Genomic DNA, 19,540 nt, shown 5'->3' with positions numbered 1-19,540 from the left:
AACTTTGCTAATTCCACAGGACTGAAGATTTAGAGTTGGGACCATCAGGGCCAGTTAGCCTACCCACCTACCCGCCCCACTTATGGATGAGGAAACTGAGACCCGAGGTAAGTTAGTGATTTACCCAATGACACACCGATAGTTATTATCAGACGTGGGATGAAGTTATATAGGAACAGAAAATGCCTTCGAGTTTCTGTTCTACAATAGTCTCAGTTTTCTGCTTCAACTTCCCAAAATGCCTAAGTGCTGCCTTAGGAGAAAAAAAATACATAGCCCTGATCAGTTAAAGAAAGTACAGCTTCCTGGAGACCCCAAAAGCCAGGTAACCTAAGGAACCAACAAAATGGCCCAGAGAAGCTAGGGCAACTCCACTCTGCTCCTCGAGTACCTGAAAAAGCACCTCCATAAAATCATCTTTCTCCCTCAGAATGCACAGTAATGCTCTCACTTTCTTGCCTTGGCCTTTAGAATTCCTAGCTTTCTTCAAAATTCAGCTCAAATACCACCACCCCCACTCCATATGAAGCCTTTCTGAATGAATGAACAAATGAACACTGGGGATGCAAAAAAAAAAGGAGATAGTCTCTGTCCTTGAGGAGCTCCCGCTTTAATTGGGGGAGACAAGACATCAATCAGTCAATATTTATTAAGCACTTGCTATATGCCAGGCACTGTGCTAAGCACAAAAAAGGCAAAAGAAATCAAGGAGCTCCCATTTTAATTCAGGGAGATAACACATTAAAAAAATCAGCTACAAGACAGCCAGAAAGGCCCCAAAATCCTAAGGGAGCATCACTGAGGTAGATGCTGGGGCCAGGGGTCCTTAGGTTATACAGGCATATCAGATGGGGAAGGGAGGGGAGGGGAAGGGAGGAGAGAATTGAAGGGCACAGAGCAAGGATTTTAGCTTTGTGTGTGTTACAGAGTCCTTTGACAGTTTGGGAAAGCCTATGTACCCCTCCCCAGAATAATATTTTAAGTACATAAAAATGCATAGGATTACAAAAGAAAGCTATTATATTGCAATAATATTATGAAAATATTTTTTAAAACAAGATTATGGGCCCCAGATTAAGAACCCTTGAAATGGAGGCAGAGTGGATGATAAGGCCTGGTGGTCCTCCATCTCATCAGAAGGAAGAGATTCATTGGCTCCCATCTCATCCAAGAACCATGGGAGGTCAAGCAGCTCCCCAGAAGGAGGACAGCAAAGGGGCAGGGCATCCTTAGTGGTGGTAGTTCTTCCCATCTTCCCTTCTTCTGTCTCATCCCCCAGCCTCTAGTGCTGCACTCCCAAAATTCTTGTTTGCTTGAAGTGCATTTTTTACATTCATACATATGCAGGTGTTGTTCACCCAATAATGTGTAAGTCCCTTGGAGGCAAGATTTTTTCAATTTTGTCTTTGTACTCTCAAAGCCTCATACGTGCCCCAGTGGCACATGTAAAAGGTAAATGATAAATGTCAATTGACCATTTAATTAATGTTTGCCAAATGGTGCAGCTCTCATCTGTCTGCTGAGAATGTTTCCATGGCAGGGTGCCACAGCAGGGTAGAGGGACAGAACAAAGAGAGTGGCACCTTATATTGTATGTTCCCATCTTTCACCTGGGTCATCTTCCCGGGTAACTAAGAGATGGAAAAACTACTTTTAGTTCACCTCTTTCCCTACATTAAGGGATTCTAAGTTTAAGAAATTAAGAAATATACAATTAGCGGCACCCAGAATAAATAAAAACAACGTGGGAAATGGGGCAGTGCTTTTTATGACATCGAGCTCCTCCCAGAGACAAAGACCCATCATTTTAACAATCATACTCCTCCAGTGGTATCCTCAACATCATGAGATGATGATGATGATAAAATAATAATAACAATGATAGTTTAATAGGTATTTGTGGTGCTGTGCTAGCTGCTTTACAAATATTATCTCATTTTACCCTCACAACAACCCAACGAGGTTATTATCCCCATTTTACAGTTGAGGCAGACAAAGGTTAAGTGACTTGCCCAGGGTCACACAGCCAGTAAGTATCTAAAGCTGGATTTAAACTTGGGTCTTCCTGGCTCAAGGCCCAACACTCTATCCACTGTGCTGCTGCTGCTGATAATGATGATGATGATGATGATGGTGGTGGTGGTGGTGGTGATGATGGTGGAGGAGGTGGTGGTGGTGATGATGATGGAGGAGGTGGTGATGGTGATGATGGTGGAGGAGGTGGTGGTGGTGATGATGATGGAGGAGGTGGTGATGGTGATGATGATGGAGGAGGTGGTGATGGTGGTGATGATGGAGGAGGTGGTGGTGGTGATGATGATGGAGGAAGTGGTGGTTCTGGTGTTGGTGGTGGTAATAGCAGCTAGAATTCATATAATCTTTATGTATAATAAATGCAATTTAGTTATATAACTCATATAAGGTCAGCAAAGCACATTAGAGACATCATCTCATTTGATCCTCACAACAACCCTAGGAGGCAGGCATTATAATTATCCCCATTTTATAGATGAGGAAACTGAGGCACGTAACTGAGTTAAGTGGCTTGCCCAAGGCCATAGACCTCATAAGTGCCCGAGGTTGGATTTGAACTCAAGTTTTCTCAATATTCTATCCACTGCACTAGGACATGGACAAGATCCCCCCACAGATGGGTTGAGATCTTTGTTATTGGAGAAAATATGTCCTAGAGGAGATGAAGGAAGAAATTCCAGCTGCCCATGGTCAGGAAGGAAGGGGAGATATGGGAAGGTCAAAAAAGCCTATTTCCAGATGAGATGATTATGCAATAGAGTCCACAAGTCTTACAGAAGAGAGCCTTTATCTTCTGCTGGCATAAAAAGAGAATCTGCCTTTGAGCTGCTCAGAGAAAGCATCATTTAAACAAGCCAATTAGCCAAGCTAAGTTTTTGAAGGTATTGTTAACAACTTTATAGCACAGAAATATAATAGTACTTAATCACATACCTTAGGGACAAGTAGAAACCTTTAAAGGTCAGCTAAGTCATCATTTTGCTTTTGGGCAAGCCCACAGTAAATCTCTGAATGAGGGAGACTGGAATGAAAAGCTATCAAATGGTCCTCTACATAGGGCTCTTTCTGCTACACAGGAGCTTCTGCCATGTGGCCTATATTTATAGCTTTGCTGAATTTTTTAAAGGAGGCGATAAAACCAGATTCTATTAGAAATGTGCACGATGTCGCCATGGCTATTTTAAAGAATAACCCCATCACAATTAATCCTTTGGGAACTTGCTGTTAACAACTACAGCCATGATGAACCCTTCTGACATAATGGAAGTATCACAAGTCCTTTTCCTACCATTTGTAATTCAATATTAATTAACTGGACCACTGTTAAAGCGTTACCCAATTGCCTGCTATCTGTGTCTAATAGCAGGCGTGAGGATGTTCCATTTATCTTCTTGAGAGTTTCCCTGTTTAATTACCAGAGATGATATAGTTCTAGCATTCTACAGCTGACTCGGGGCCCTTTGAGTATGCTTTGATGACCTAATAATTTTTTTTAAAAAAACCTAGCCATCTTGTCAATTTTTTCACATCAAACTGTAATTTCCTGCTGCAGTTATGCAGCACATAATACATCTTAAGCAAAACAAAGGAAAAATTACGGATGCTCTTTATGTGTTATTTTAAAACCAACTAGATAGAAACACTGATAGATCATATAATCTAAGTCTTTATTTCCGTGAGGTCTAGTAATGGTGTTACTACCAGCAGACAATTTCCTAAAAGTCTGGGGTCAAGAAATGGTCATTTTTCGGAGCAAAAAATAATGCTTTTTGATCTTTGCCTCCCATGGGGTTTTTTGGCCTACAGTAAGAATGGATTTGGTAGAAGATTAGTCTTACTCCTCCTGAAATAATATGCTTTGATTGACTAATGCTTCTAATCTTTCCTTGTCAATAATTTTCAAGCTGATAAAATATGCAGCTCATTAGGTTTTCACCAAGTAATCATATTCTGAAACAACTCTATCTCGGTTCTCTTTGTCATCCAGTCAATTCAGAATTACAGAATCTTCTTTCAGGGAGGGAAAAACAAACTCTTTTTTTCTGTGTTTTTCTTTAATCTCCAAGGTCCCTTAGAAACAAATCCTAGTTGACAATTCCCTAACATCTCATTACACAGAGTAAATTTGCTTCCAAGATTTCTCTAGCCTTGTTCAGCTGGTCCCCTGTGATGATTAAAACCCAGAGGGTGATTCTAAATTCTTCTGACCATGAAGTCAACAATGCAAATTGAAGAGTTAGGGTGAAATTCAGAGAATTTATTAAGAATTTATTAAGACCAGTGCGTGCAAAGCTAGAATATTCCACCAAATTCATGAATTTAAAAAAAAAATTTCACAAGCACAAAATGAGAAAGGGATAGCCAGACAATAACTCATCTGAAAAAAGATCTATGTGTTTTAGTGCAGGGCAAGCCCAAGAATATGGCAGACAAAGTGGTCTTGGGATGCATAAAGGGAGGCTAAGTCTTCAGGAATAGGGAAGATAGAGAAGGCAGAGTCTTCTTGTATTCTGCACTGGTCAGACTATATCTAGAGAATTGTGTCAATTTCTGAGAGCCACATTTTAGGAACAATATTGACAAGTCAAAGAGGAAGGCAACCAGGATGATAAAAGACCTTGAATTAATACCATATGACCTAGGCTGGAGAAGAGGAGACTTGGGGGAGAGATGACAGTTATCTTTAAAAGGTTGACATGTAAAAGGGGGATTACATTTTTTTCTGCTTTTGTCTTCCCTTGCTGGGGCCAGCCCATTTGCCACTACTTCCCAGTTACTGTTATACTATGCTCCTTCATTTCTACCACCTCCTTATGTATTATTGTCTTCCTCATTAGAATGCGAGCTCCTTGAAGGCAGGGACTCTCTACATAGTAAGGACTTAATAAATGATTTTTACCTGTTTTTCTGCCAGTCTTCCATGTATGTCGTTGAGGGGATCTGGGTCCATATTGGACTAGATGGTCAACGAGGTTACCTTCCAACTCTGAAATTCTATGATTCCTGATTCTATTGTTGGAAAGCTCTTCTTTATGTTTAATCTAAATCTCTTTCCCCCTGTGGTTTATGCACCTCTTTGTCGCCCAGGAGGACACATGAAAGAAGGCAAAAATAACCCCTGTGAGGACGTGACTACTGTTTAGTACCATTTAGTAAGAGCATTTCTCAAGTCAAAAATGAAATAAGTGGATGAAGGGAGGAAAGAGGCCTTGAGCTTTGTGGGAAAGGACTTCTCAGGATGCTGGTAATGCTAGGAAAAATACATTACTTGTCATTTTTTCACATTAATCGTCAGTATGTTCACTGCTGATACCACCCCACATATAGAGCTTTAAAACTTACAGAGCTCTTTCCACACAGCAAATCTGTGACATGGGTAATTTTTTTACAAATGATGAAAAGTTAAGTGGCTTGACAGCAGTCATGAAAATGGCGGAGAGAAGCCAGGAAGCTGCCTGAGCTCTCCCCAGTTTCCCTCAGAAACAACATTAAATCAAGCCTCTAAATGGATTCTGGAGCGACAGAACAGCTTTTTCAGCTTAAGATAACTTAGAAGGACATCAGGAAAGGTCTGCCTCCCTTGGGTAAAAGGGGAATGCAGTCCAGTGTAGATGGTGTCTGGCCAAGCCAGTGGGAGGAGGCCCTTAGCCACAGCACAGATTAGCAACCGAGGCCACTTGGTCCTAGCTCAGCAGGCCAGCTGTGAGGCCTCCAGCCCCAGTGCAGAAGGCATATTGCAAGCCCCAGAAACTCAGCACAACAGGTGTGACTAGGCTAGGCCACCCCAGCACAGGGGGCAAGCTGCAAGCACCTGAGGCCCTGGCATGGAAAGCTAGTGACCAGAACCCTGGTCCTCAGCGTAAGAAGGTTGGCATAGTGCCCCCTGTACTCTAGTAGCACAGCTCAACTTTAAAAGTCATGAAATAGGCTTGAAAATGAGTAAGAAACAGAAAAAAAGCCCTAACCATAGAAAGCTACTATGGCAACAGGGAAGATCAAAACACAAACTCGGAAGAGAATAACAATGTCAAAATGTCTACATGTGAAGTCTCCAAGAGGAATATGAATTAGTCTCAGCCCAAAAAGTCCTCTTGGATCAGCTCAAAAAGGATCTTAAAAATCAAGCAAGAGAGGCAGAACAAAAATTGGGAAAAGAAATGAGAGTTATACAGGAGAACTATGAAAAAAGAGTCAACAGCTTGGAAAAGGAAGCACAAAAGTTGCCTGAAGAAAACTCCTTAAAAAGTAGAATTGGCCTAATTGGAAAAAAAAATCCACTGAAGAAAACAACTCCTTAAAAGTAAAATTAGCCAAATAGAAAAAGGAATACAAAAGCTAACTGAAGAAAATAATCCCTTAAAAATCAGAATTGGGCAAATGGAAGCCAATGACTCAAAATCGAAGGAGACAGGAAGTCTGATTCAGCCTTGCCTATGATTGGATCATAGATCGAAAGCTGTCAGACTTGGTCCCTTTCAGCTCTCAATCTATGATCCAATCATAGGCAAGGCTGAATCAGACTTCCTATCTCCTTCACTCTATTCATGTAGCCCATGTACTCTAAATACAAGTAAGGTAAAACCCGTGGGCATCTCTGCAATTTCCAGTTCTTTGCCACCACAAAGGAAGCTGCTATAAATGTTTTAGAGCATATAGGTTCTTTTCCTTTTTCCCTATCAGTTAGAAATAAGCCTAGCAGTGGTACTGCTGAGTCAAAGGGTATAAGTAGTTTAATAATTCTTTGGGTATAATTCCAGATTGCTCTCCAAAATGGTTGGATCAGTTCACAAGTCCTCGGACAGTGAGTTAGCGTCTCAATTTTTCCACATCCCCTCCAACATTTGTTGCTTTCCCCTTCAGTCATTTTAGCCAATCTGGTAGATATAAAATAGTGAGGGCAAGGTATGTTAGCTGTTTATATTTGTAGCCTTAGTGCCTGGCACAGCACCAAACACATAGCAAGTGCTTAATAGTTGCTTTAACTAGTTAGCTATTAATAATAGTGATGCTATTTCAAATTTGTACAGTAAAAAAATTCAATTTACATAGAGAGAATATATATTATGTAATATATATGAGAGCATATGTATATTACAGTATATGTACATATGTGTATAGCATATATAAGTATATATTATGTTATTATACTATATAGAGTATTATATACATCTAGGTATGTATAAGTATATTCTGTATGAATATACACATTTGTATATATATGTTATTTCGCATATATACATTTGTGTACATGTGTGTATATACACGAGCGTATATACACATATATGTAGCAGACGGATAGATAGATGGATAGATAGATAGATAGATAGATAGATAGATAAGAGGAAGCTAGATAGTGCAGCAGATAGAGTGCAGTTCCTAAAGTCAAGAAGACTCTTCTTTCTGAGTTCAAATCTGACCTCAGACACTTAGTAGCTATGTGACTCTGGACAAATCACTTTTAACTCTGTTTGCCTCAGTTTCTTCATCTGTAAAATGAGTTAGAGAAGGAAATGGCAAACCACTCCGAGATCTTTGCCAAGAAAACCCCAAATAGGATCATGAATAGTCAAACTGTACAGAAAAAAATACATACACACATAGAGTTATTCCTGCTGCCACTTAACTCCCAAAGGAAGTGGCTTATCTTCTGGGTTCCAGGACTAGAATCTCCTGAATTCTCTTCATCCTTAAATTCTCCCAGTCTGGGTCAAGAGCCACAAGAGTTTTCTCTAACTGATTGTTAGCTTTAGCTCTGCAAATTTTTTTGCTCCTCTCAAAGGCTATAAACTCACTGCAACTCAATTCACCCTATCTGCTCTTCTCCAAGCCTGTTTTTCTTAATAAGCCTATTTTACCTCGACTTCTACTTCTATCAGTCACATACTCCCCTGGAGCCCTTCTCCCTCCCTCCAGCTTCCCAGATGTTGTCTGACTCTCGATCATTCTGTTTCAGTCCATTAACCTCTGCCCCATTATAAAAATTAACTTCCACAAAACCTACATTTACATAAACATGCATTGGACGACTAGTGTTTTAATCAGAGGGTACATGATGCTGTAAGTATATGTGCATATAACACATATATGTATAATTCTATCAGGCAGCTGCGAGTCAGGAAGACCTTAGGTCAAGATCCACCTTTGACCCGTATTTCTTGTGTAACACTGGGCAAGTCACAACCTCTGAGTGGCCCCTGTCAACCCTTGAACACTGCCAGTCTTGGAGTAGGCACAGATCTGCATTGGTGGAAGGAGCTTCCTCAGTGGAATTCCCTACAATGAAATCACAAGCACAGTTGTACATAAGTACAACTTTTAGAGCTGGTAGAGAATTTAGAATGACCTAGTCTGATACCTTCAAGAAACCCAGAGAGGTTAAGTAATTTACCAAAGATTACACAGCTAGCCTCACTTTGATTCACAGACTTTAGAGCTAAAAGGAATCTCTGAAGTCATCTAGCTTAACTCCCTTATTTTAGAGCTGAGGAAGACTGTGACCCAGAGAGGTTGTTACTTTCCACAAGCCACACAAAGATGAAAGTTAAAACCAGATCCTAGAACCCTTAATTCAATTTCTTTTTCCATTATATCACAAAGAGCCAGAGCTAGAATTAGTCAAGGACTCCCCTCATTCCACCAGACTGGCTTCCCTTCCCTTCTTCAAGCTTCAATACATCTGTGATTGCATCCATGTTAAGTACACTCTTCAGCTATACAGAACAAAACCATTTTTGACTTCTCATTGTAAAGCAATAGCATCCATGTGCTCACATAAATCGACAAGAGAGATGGGGGAGGAGGAGCACCAGGGTAACATCTGGGCAGCACATCTGTTATCCCTCACACTCACTACATGACAGGTCCTTTACTTACCACATACTAAATGGTTTCGTACATCAGCAAAGAAAGCAGAAGTTGTCCTAGAATCATATGGTATTTGTTCGGATTTATATTTCAGTCAACATTTTAGTGTTTTCCCCCAAACAAGAATGCATCATCAAGTCGTGCTTTCATGTAAGAGTTAATTTTTAATGGTTTCTTTTCAATTGGTTTACAAAATGTGATGGTCAAATGTTTTACCTGAATGTCACCCAATGTGATATACACCATTACCACCTAAAAGGCAAAAATGTGATTAGGAACTTAAAATCAAAATGGATTAAAAATCAATAAAATGGAAAAACAAAAAACTCACCCAGTGCACCAGAAGCCAAGTTTTACTGCCATTGGTGACAATCTGCCTTAGTAGACAGCCAGTCCAGCTGTTGGAAACCTTTAAAACAAAAATAAAAGACAGGAGGCTTTAATAGGAAGAAGACAAATTTAGGGACCTGAAAATATTCATTCCATGTAAGCACCTCTCCCACTTAAAAAAAAAATTAAACCATTACTGGAAGAGTACTTCCCTTTACATAATCAGCTGTGTTCCCTGGAAAGTCATGCATTAATGTAATTTGTATAAATTAAATAATATGTCCATTGGCTTACATCAGCATTCCAGAGATGCTTGATCTGCATTTCAGACTAATCTCCACTAGTTGCTAACACTTCAGATTTAAGTTCCTTTGTACCCTGGTCTCTCAGGTAGTTCATGAACTGAAAACATATCCTTATACACTCTAGAGAATGTCAATATACAAAGAACTTAACTTTTTTTCTTTTTTTCCTTTTTTGGAGGGGTGAAGGCAGGGGAATTGGGGTTAAGTGACTTACCCAAGGTCACACAGCTTAAGAAGAACTTAACTTTTAAAATATTCTTTTGGTCTAGAGAAGGAAAACTTCCTTTGTAAGGTGATAAGCAGTCTCTCTCTCTCTGTCTTTCTCTCTCTCTCTCTCTCTCTCTCTCTCTCTCTCTCACTCACACACACACACACACACACACACACACACACACACACACCTATCTTTAATATATTTGACTTTTCTTAGATTGCTAAAAATGGAACTTATCTCTCCTATCTGAGGCTGCTAATCCCTACTGTCTTTAAATCAGCAATCATAGCATTATAGATTCAGCATCAGGAGGGACTTCAGAGGCCCACCTCCTGATTTATAGATTGGACTGAAGTGAAGGAATGAAGTAACATCCCCAAAGTCACACAGGTAATAAAGTAGCAAAGCCAGGATTCCAACCTGGGTCATTTGACTAGAAACTCCAGCACTTTTTCTACTTCAACCACCGTGCCTCCCTCACTATGTTACATCACAGATCAAGCTCGTCTGAACATTCTGAATTCTTATCAAAGACAGTAGATAGATAATTGGGCCTGAAGTCAGGGAGACCTGAGTTCAAATTTGGCCTCAGACACGTACTACCTGTGTAACCCTGAGTGAGTCACTTAACCACTTTCTGCTTCACCTTCCTCAACTCTAAAATGGGGATAATAGCAATCACCTCCCAGGGCTGTCGTGAGGATCAGATGAGTTAATATTTGTAAAGGGTTTAGCACACTGTTTGCTACATAATAAGTGCTTAATAAATAAATGCTTGTTTCCTTTCTTCCTTACACACCCACTATGGTTCATCCAATTCTCCAAAAGGAATTCAGGGTCCATGGTGGCACTTTCTAAGGGACATGATTAATAAATGCATAACAAAGCGTTTGTTAAACAATTAAAGGTGGACCTTTCTAAAGGACATGATTGATAAATGAATAACAAAGCATTTATTAAACAATTAACATATGCTTTAGGTACTTATTATGTGCCTTAATATCTGACAATACACGTATAAGGAAGACAGTCTCTCCCCTTAAATGAGAGCTTACTTTCTAACAGAGGAAGACAACACATACAGAGGAGATAGAAGGATGGGGAGGCGGAGAGGTGCGTAATATACACCTGGTGCCATAATGTGGAAATGGCCAGGAAGTGAAGTGGAGGCCTGGTACCGGGCGAGCTAAAATGAATGCTTATCTATCAGTCTAGCATCCCGGGAAGGAGCCCAAAGTTTCAGTGGGGGTGAGGGTTCAATAGAAGGGGAGGAGGGGAAGGGCCAGAATACAGGAGGCATGATATGGAAATGGTTGGGAAATGATCATCCAAGCATGATTAGGCAAAACCAAACCTATCAGATGTGACCACATAATAGAATTTCTTGATAGAGATAATCCATATATAACCAAATTTGCCTTTAGATATAGAGGAAGGAAAATCATGAAGGAATATTTAGCTGGGAGAAAAGTAATATGGGATGTGAAGAAATCAAAAGCAAAGGGGAATACGAATCTCTAGACTGTCATACTCACTCAAGCACACTAAACTTTTTTTGCATTATCTTGATTCAGAAGCTGCCCTCTCTCCCCTAAAATGGTATTATTTCTCATCCAGACTACTAGAGAATAAATTTATGGAAATAACATCAGAGTCGGCGTCCTGAGCCCAGAGATTGAATCCAGGCTTGAAGATTTGTCACAGTCACAAAATACCTGTGTGACTTTGGGCAGCTCATTTCACATCTCAGTTTCCTCATCTGTCAAATGAGGGGTTAGACTAGCTGCCCTTTCGGGTCTCTTTCTAACTATAACTCTATGACATTAAGTAATCAGTTCTCCAGAGAATGGCTATTATAGCATTGTCATCTTGAAGTCTCATTCTCTTCCAACATAAAATCACAATTCCCAAAAGATAAACTAAATGCTAAAATCTCTTGGAGGATCGTTGGGTATCTCTACATCCTTCTCTATATCATTCAGTCTCTGTCCCTTCTCCACCTTTTTCTCAACCTCCTCATCTCTAAAAAGAACAACAGCATATAAATAAAGAGGAATAGGGGAGAGAGGAAGTAGGGGCTCACTTTGTTTTCAAGTCAGGGAGAAGAAGGAAAAGGAAGAGTAGAGAATACTTGTGAAAAAGAAAAGAAAAGTTATAAAAAGGAAAAAAATCTAGAAAAGAAGGAAGTTTCCCTGATCCCGTGCTTCCATGGTAGGGTGGCCTCAGAATATATTACAAAGGTTTGAGAAGGACAGGAATCCATGGACAGCAAATATTCTAGGGAGTAGACGACAACTGTTTGAAGCTCAAAAGATCTACTTGCTGAATGCTCCAAGTGGACAAAGAACTTTGGAGAACATGAGGGTAAAATGCATTTCTCTGATCTACATTTAACACCAACCATAGCTTCCCTCAATAATAGAAGCAGCAAGCCAACTGAAATTCAAAACAAAATAGAAAAAAGACAGACGTCCTTAAAAGTAACTCACATACCAAAAATCTGCTTCTTTCCAAAGGACTAGTCTATGTTTCAAATCCATTGTCCCTTCCACCAGAAGAAACATTAAATCAAAGTCTTGGCATAAATTTGTTCTCTGCATGAAAGAGAAGCTATTTGAGAGGCAGACCTTTTGGTGTCCCCTTTCTTTGGACTATGCATCCATTTCCCATACCCTACTTAAAAATAATGAATTCACCAGGCACTAGATTAAGCCAAATACCGTCTTGTAAAAAAATACCGGATAGGAATCATGACCAGGATAATGAGTGTAACTTGATTTTTGCTTGGCATTCAATAATCATTTATTTATTTCACAGTAAGTTTTGTTTCTTTTGTTTTTATGCCACAGTCATTTGTGGACAGATCTCCACTCCCAGGCAATGAGCCCTCTCTTTTAACACAGAAAAAGAGTGCAGCAAAACCAACCATATCTAATCATGGATATGCTCTTCTGTACCTATAGCCTCTCACCTTTTTTCCCCATCTCTTCTCTGTGGTCAAGATTAGACATAACAAATACATTTCTGCTACATTTCAGTAGGATTTTCTTTTAAATTTACATTATAACAGACACTCTGTATATTGTTCTCTTGGTTTTGCTTACTTCACTCTATATCAAGTCATACAAAACTTCCTGTGTTTCTCTGAATTTCTCATATTTGTCATTCTTTATGACACATTAAAAGTCTATTATATTCATATACCGTAATCTATTCAGCCACTTCCCAAATCTATGGCTACCCACTTTAGTACCAATTCTTACTACCACAAAGTGAGTATTTAGAATTAGTATTTACTATTAGTATTTTGGTACATATGGGACCTTTGTATCTTTCACCTCCTTTGGGGCTATATTTCTAGCAGTAGGATTCCTTGGTATAAATAGTTTCACCAATTCTTTCACATCATCCTAAATAATTTTTCCAGGATGGCTGGACAAGTTTTTAGCAATTTGTGCTCATCTTCCCGCAGCCTCACTGTCAAACATTGACTATTTTTGTCTTTTTTCAATTCTGCCAGTTTGCTAGCTGTGTGGCACAATTAATTGAATTTGCATTTCCAATATTTTCAGTGATGTGGAGGAATCCTTCCTATACAGTAGTTTATTGTAGTTTGCAATTCTTCTTTTGAAAACCCTAAGAAAACACAAAAACAAAAAAGTAATATGCTTTGATCTGCATTCAGACTCTGGATGTGGACAGCATTTTCCATCATGGAAACTGTCTTGGAATTGTCTTAGATCACTGCATTGCTGAGAAGAGCTAAGTCTATCAAAGACGGTCATCACACATTGTTGGTGTTACTGTGTACAATGTTCTTCTGGTTCTGCTCATTTCACTCAGAACCCTAGTATTCCATTACATTCATATACCACAACTTGTTCAGCCATTCCCCAGTTGATGGGCATCCCTTCAATTTCTAATTCATTGACATCACAAAAAAGTTGCTATAAACATTTTTGTACATGTGGGTTCTCTTCCCTTTTTTATGATCTCTTTGGGATACAGACCTATTAGTGGTACTGTTGGATCAAAGGTCCACATAAAGACTTTTACTAAGCACCTATTACAAGTCAGTACTGTACTGAGCACAAGGAGAAAAAGTGAATAGTCTCTGATCTCAGAGAGGTTACACTGACGTTCCACTGCCATACATCAGGGTCCTGTTACCAGCAACATAATAATAGCTACTCACCTAGAGAAGTGAGGAACAGAGGGAGGAGGAGCAGGACACCGGAGCCCACCTGAAGCAAGGGGTACTGGCATCCAGATATGGCTAGTTCTCTCAGAAGTCATTTGGGACAGAGACTAAGGCCAATGAAACATGAACTGTCCAGCTTGGGAAAAAATGCAACAGCTTTGAAATCCAGACCCCAGGCAATCAAAGAAGAAGGAGTCAGAAAGAGAGTAAGAAGAGAATGTAAGGGGAAAATGACTAAAATTTCCAAAGGTCATAGGAGGAAGAAAACTCAAATACATAGACTACAAGCAGATAAACCAACAGGGAAGATATTAATAACAGAAAGGAATATGGCCTCTTGATTAGTTATGTGAGTCCATATATATATGAATAAATAAAGCAAGACAAAAGAAAATGAGGTAACCTCTGATGAGGCAGAGAATCCTGTGGATTCCCAAGAGAGCATGTGAGCACAGCAGAATGTTTCCGAATAGTTTAAAAGGGAAATAAGAATTGTGTAAGCAGAACTTATGGCCAGCATGGCAGAAATAACTGGCAGATAGAAAAACCTGAATCCAGGGTGGCAAGTCTCACCAAAGAAACAAAAGAGAAAACAACTGATTGGGAATGGCAAATATACAGAAGTGAAGAGCATTCCACTGTCACACTCTGGACTCTGACTAAGAAAGGAAAACCTTCACATGAAGGTTAAGAATGAAATAAGGAAGTTAAACTCATCATGTAAATCTGTTGATAAAGGAAACCACTAGCTCTCATAAACTTCATCACTGGCTGCTAGCTAGGCTAACAAAATGTAGATTCAATGATTAATAGTACTTGGAGGCTTTAAGAAGTTAAAGGTAATACCACCCTCATCCCACATTCAATTATCTTAAGATGTCATTCAAAATGATGGGGAAACTCTATGCTAGGCAAAGTAATATGAATTTCAACCTAAATCATTCTGATATTTTGGTCATTAAATTAGATTGTCCCAAAGGATAAATGGATTGCAACAGCAGTATCATGAAGCTAAGCAGGCTTGATTTTGGAGGCAGCAAATTTTCCAAACTTAGAATGCTTTGTGGAGAGAGGAAAATTGCCTGTCTTGAGAAAATGATGCACTCCATGAATGATTTCAACAATCAAGTGTAAAGATAATTAATGCTAGCTGATTGAAGATTACTTCTCCTACACTGTCATCTAGCATAGATGGCATACATATTAAGTTTCTAGACTAGCACTTTACAGTGGAAAATTGGTTGAGTGTGGAAAATTGGCTCCTTCATTAATTCTTCATTATTTGCTTCCTCTATTTTGTTGGTATTTCTCACAGCCTGTACCTCTCTTCTCCCCACTGTATTTTTGCAAGGCCATTAAAGCCACAAAATCTACACTAGCAAGCTTCAGCAATCCACTTGCCTTATTACTGTCTTTTCAGAATCCTAACACCATACCTTGGCTTTTTATTTTGGCAAGTGATCCTGCCTTTCTAAAGACTGCTGGGTGTCCTCACTCACATCATTATCCTACGTGACAGATGTGCCACTCATCCCATCTGGTGCTAACTTATTCAACACAAAATAATATAACCACTGGGAATGTAGTCTTGGGGTTTTTTCAGGGGACTGAATCTAAGGCTTGTGAGTAAGAATCATAGCACTCTTTAGAGTTCACCTTCCATTCAGGAAAGGCTCTGTTTGGCCTAAAAGATAAAAATTAATCTTATTTTTAAAGCATTCAGAGAATAAGATTTCATAACTTCTCCCAGAAATCACTCTACAATCTGCCAACAATGTGAAGATATTATTTTATATAAACTAGATCCTTAGGCTGCAGTATAGAACCCATGTTCAGGAAAAGCAGGCAGTAAAAGAGAATAAATATTATTAGATAAAAGAAACAGAGGAGAGGCGCCCCTGAGAGCGCTAGAAATGGAAGAGGCACAAGGTCCTGGCAAGGCAGCAAAGAAACAAGGTCAGCAAAAAAGTAGTCAAGTCATAGGGAGATCAACGAACGTATACCTTCACAAGCATAAACTTTAGGTAAACAGAGCTATGGTATGAGGCATATGTTCATTCACCTTTGCTTCTTAATGAGAGTAGCTGATTTTCTCATAGTGAACTCCATGTCTACTATTAAGGGCTGACATGTGCTGTAATAATGATTACACACGCATTAACATCTGTTAGTATTCTTCTTAGGAAACGTCATCTCTTTGGTTGCATTTAAATATGATCACAGCAAACAATTAGAAATAAAAAAGATTTATCTACAGGGAAATGGTTAAATCAATCACGGTACATGAAATTAAGTAATATTACTGCACCATAAGAAATAGTTTATAGGAATCATTCAGAGAAATATTGGAAGAATTGTATGAACTGATGCAGAGTCAAATAAGCAGAACCAGGAAAATAATATAATACTACAAGGACTATGACAATGTAAATTGCAAGAATGAAAAAAAACTACATACTACATAACTATAATGACCAAGGTTAGCCCAAAAGCTTAGTTCCAAATGGGAGTCACCTGTTTATAGATGACACGTGAACTCAAGGATGAAATGACCAACCAACAGAGTGTACATGGAGAATAAAAGAAGTACCTCAAGAGAGCTTTATGGAATATCCAGGCTAAAGGAGTACAACATAGATAACAATCCCACAAAGGAGACTTAGAGGGAATATTCAGAGAGGGAGGAAGGGAACCAGGACAGCATATGTCACAAAACCACAGGAGTACAGGGTGTCTAAGAGATTTTAACTGAGCAGTGCATAAAAGACACAGGATGATAACTAGTAAGATGGATAGGATTTAATAAGTTCTGTTAGTTTTTAACAGCTGGGAAAGCTGAATATTGTTATAGCCAGTTGAGCAGGAATAAACAGATAGAGAAAGATTCAAGAAAAAAACACACATGCGGTCGGTCTCTCTCTCTCTCTCTCTCTGTTATTTAATTGGTATAAGGCTGCACCAATGCAGACTGGCAATTTTTCATTGACTTACATGCTTAGTCTCCAACATTACTGAGAGGGTAAATTATTTGCCCACAATCACAAGACCAGAACACATCAAAGGTAAGACTTAAACCCAAATCTGACTTTAAGGCCAGCCCTCTATCCAAAACATAACATTGACTCTCAAGTAATATGCTGCCCTAGAATGAAAGAAAAATATTGTGATTTCTTGTGACTTCCAAAGTTCCAAACATTACAGTTTGGTAATTAACTTCTTAATGCCAAAAAATGACATATTTTATTTCAGTTTGTGTCACATCCAAAGAGCAGAAAAACAAAGATAAAAAAGAGGAGAATGAGCAAGTCAACAAGCATTTATTAAGCACCTACTGTGTGCCAGGTACTGAGATACTGGGGATACAAAGAAAGGCAAAGAAAGAGCCAGTCCCTGCTCTCAAGGAGCTCACAGTCTAATAGAGGAGACAACATGGAACATGACTGATAATATCAAAAGGTGCAGAGTAAAGACCATCATATTTACAAATTAAGTGATCATTGGCAACTTGGGAGAGAGTAGTTGTAGTCAGATGGTAAGGCCAGAAGCACGTTCGGTTCTCCAATAATGAAGGCTGGTGTAAAGGCAGAGTAGGGTGCTGGAGCCAACATCCTTCCCCAGCCTTTGGAGGGGGGGGCGGGGCTGACCTAAGGAAAACTACAAGGGCTTGATTTTTTCAATAAGTTAATCAATAGCTAAGAATCTACATTCCATCCTCTGCAATGGTTTCTTGACTTGTCTCTGTACAAGATCTACAACTCCCCAGACCTAACTTTGGACCTGTTGCTCCTAGATTTATATCACATTTTCCCATGTAGATCTGCTACTTTTGTGGATTTCTGGCTTTGATCTCAGAAGTACTAATCAATCACTCTCTTGGCTATTTGGAAGGGTCTGCGGCAAGTGGGCAGGAATGTGGCTTTCCCCTAGGTTTCTTGACACTCTTTCTTCCTCATAAATGCCCACTATGTCCCCAGTATATACAACTACCATTCCCAGATAGAGCTGAAACACGTATTTGGGGGGAGAAGAGGGTGCTCCTAATTTTGATCATAGTAGGACTCAGCAGCATTGAGCCAGCAATATGCAGCAGATTTTTAAATAAAACCTAGTAATAAGATATCCATTATGTCTTCTTTCTCATAAACATGAACAATTCTTCCAACGAGTCTCGATAATAACATGACGTAAATTTTTTTACCATCCTGGTTGCTTCCTTATGGATGCACATTTCAGTTTGTCAATGACCCTCTTAAAATGTATTAGCCAGGATGATACACAATCCTGCAGATGTGGTTTAACAAGAGCATGTATATTAGTGCTATTTATTAGCTCCTGAGTACGGATATTAATGCCTCTTACGATTGTATTAGCTTTTGTTGGCAGTCGCATCATGCAACTCATTCTCATTGCCCTAATAGTTAACAAAAATCCCCAAGTGTTTTTCTCATGAAGGAGTGTCTAGCCACAATCGCTTCTCACCTATATTTTTACAGTTCTTCTTGAACCTTAGTTCAGGGCACCAATGAAATCACAGTTGCAGTCAAAAGAAATACAGGACTCATGCCTAACTAAATCTCATGTTTTTAGATCTGGCCCCATTACAGCTTGTTCTGAGCTCATTATGTCATTCAACAAATCAGCTCTGAGTTCTCTTCAAATTTGGCAAGCAAACCATCTAAACCACACAGCTTCATTTAAGTCATCAATAAAATTGTTGAATAGGACAGGGCTAGCAGCTATCTCTTCAGAATGCCTTCCTCCAGGATGAAACTCATTTATTACTCAAGCCCAGATGGTGACTTTTACCAGTGTTGTAAGTAAAATGGGCTAGGCCAGTCTGGGACAGCAGGAGTTTTCCCATTAGCAATCCCACATGCTTTCCCTTTACAGGAGGCCTCAGTCTGAATGGAGCACTCTGGGTATGGAAGACTGAGAAGCAAAGGCTCACAGGAAAAAGCATAAGGGTCTTGACTGTTGGATGAAAAAACAAACAGGTCTTCCTTTAACTGATGTTGTAAGTTTCTATGCAAACAACAGGGATGAGGTTCTTTTTTCTTGTGTTATGGAAACCTATACATGCAAGACAAATTCTGACTGCTTCCAGGCATCAGTAAAAGAAAGATAGTTTTTGAGAGAGGTCCCCAAGATTGAACCCATTCAATGCAAATATTCTATAATTTGTAGAATCTCCCTTCTCACTTTTGAAAACATGGAGATATTTGTCCAACTTGAATCTTCCAGAATCTATTCTCCCTACCCAGGATTCTTCAAAAGATCACTGACACAAGTAATCTTGCCTCCCAGATCTTTCAGCACCCTAGGATATAATTTGAGCAAAGAGGAAAAAATCATTTAGATGAACTATGCACTATCATCTTATTATCTCAGGCTTAAATTTCTTCATAACCACATTTGTTTTATCAATTTCTAGTCTGATGATCTATCTAGAGAAGATACAAGGAAAATAGATAACGAGTATTTCCACCAAAATCTAGTAGGATGGATTTTAATAGGGATAAATCATTTTAATAGGGATATATTTAGATTAAAATAAATCATAGTCACAAGTACATGATGGGAAAGGAATGGCTA

Source organism: Trichosurus vulpecula, chromosome 2 (assembly GCF_011100635.1).
Source record: "Trichosurus vulpecula isolate mTriVul1 chromosome 2, mTriVul1.pri, whole genome shotgun sequence".
Classification (NCBI taxonomy): Eukaryota; Metazoa; Chordata; class Mammalia; order Diprotodontia; family Phalangeridae; genus Trichosurus; species Trichosurus vulpecula.
The sequence above is the reverse complement of the archived record's forward strand: the minus strand, read 5'-3'. Positions refer to the sequence as shown.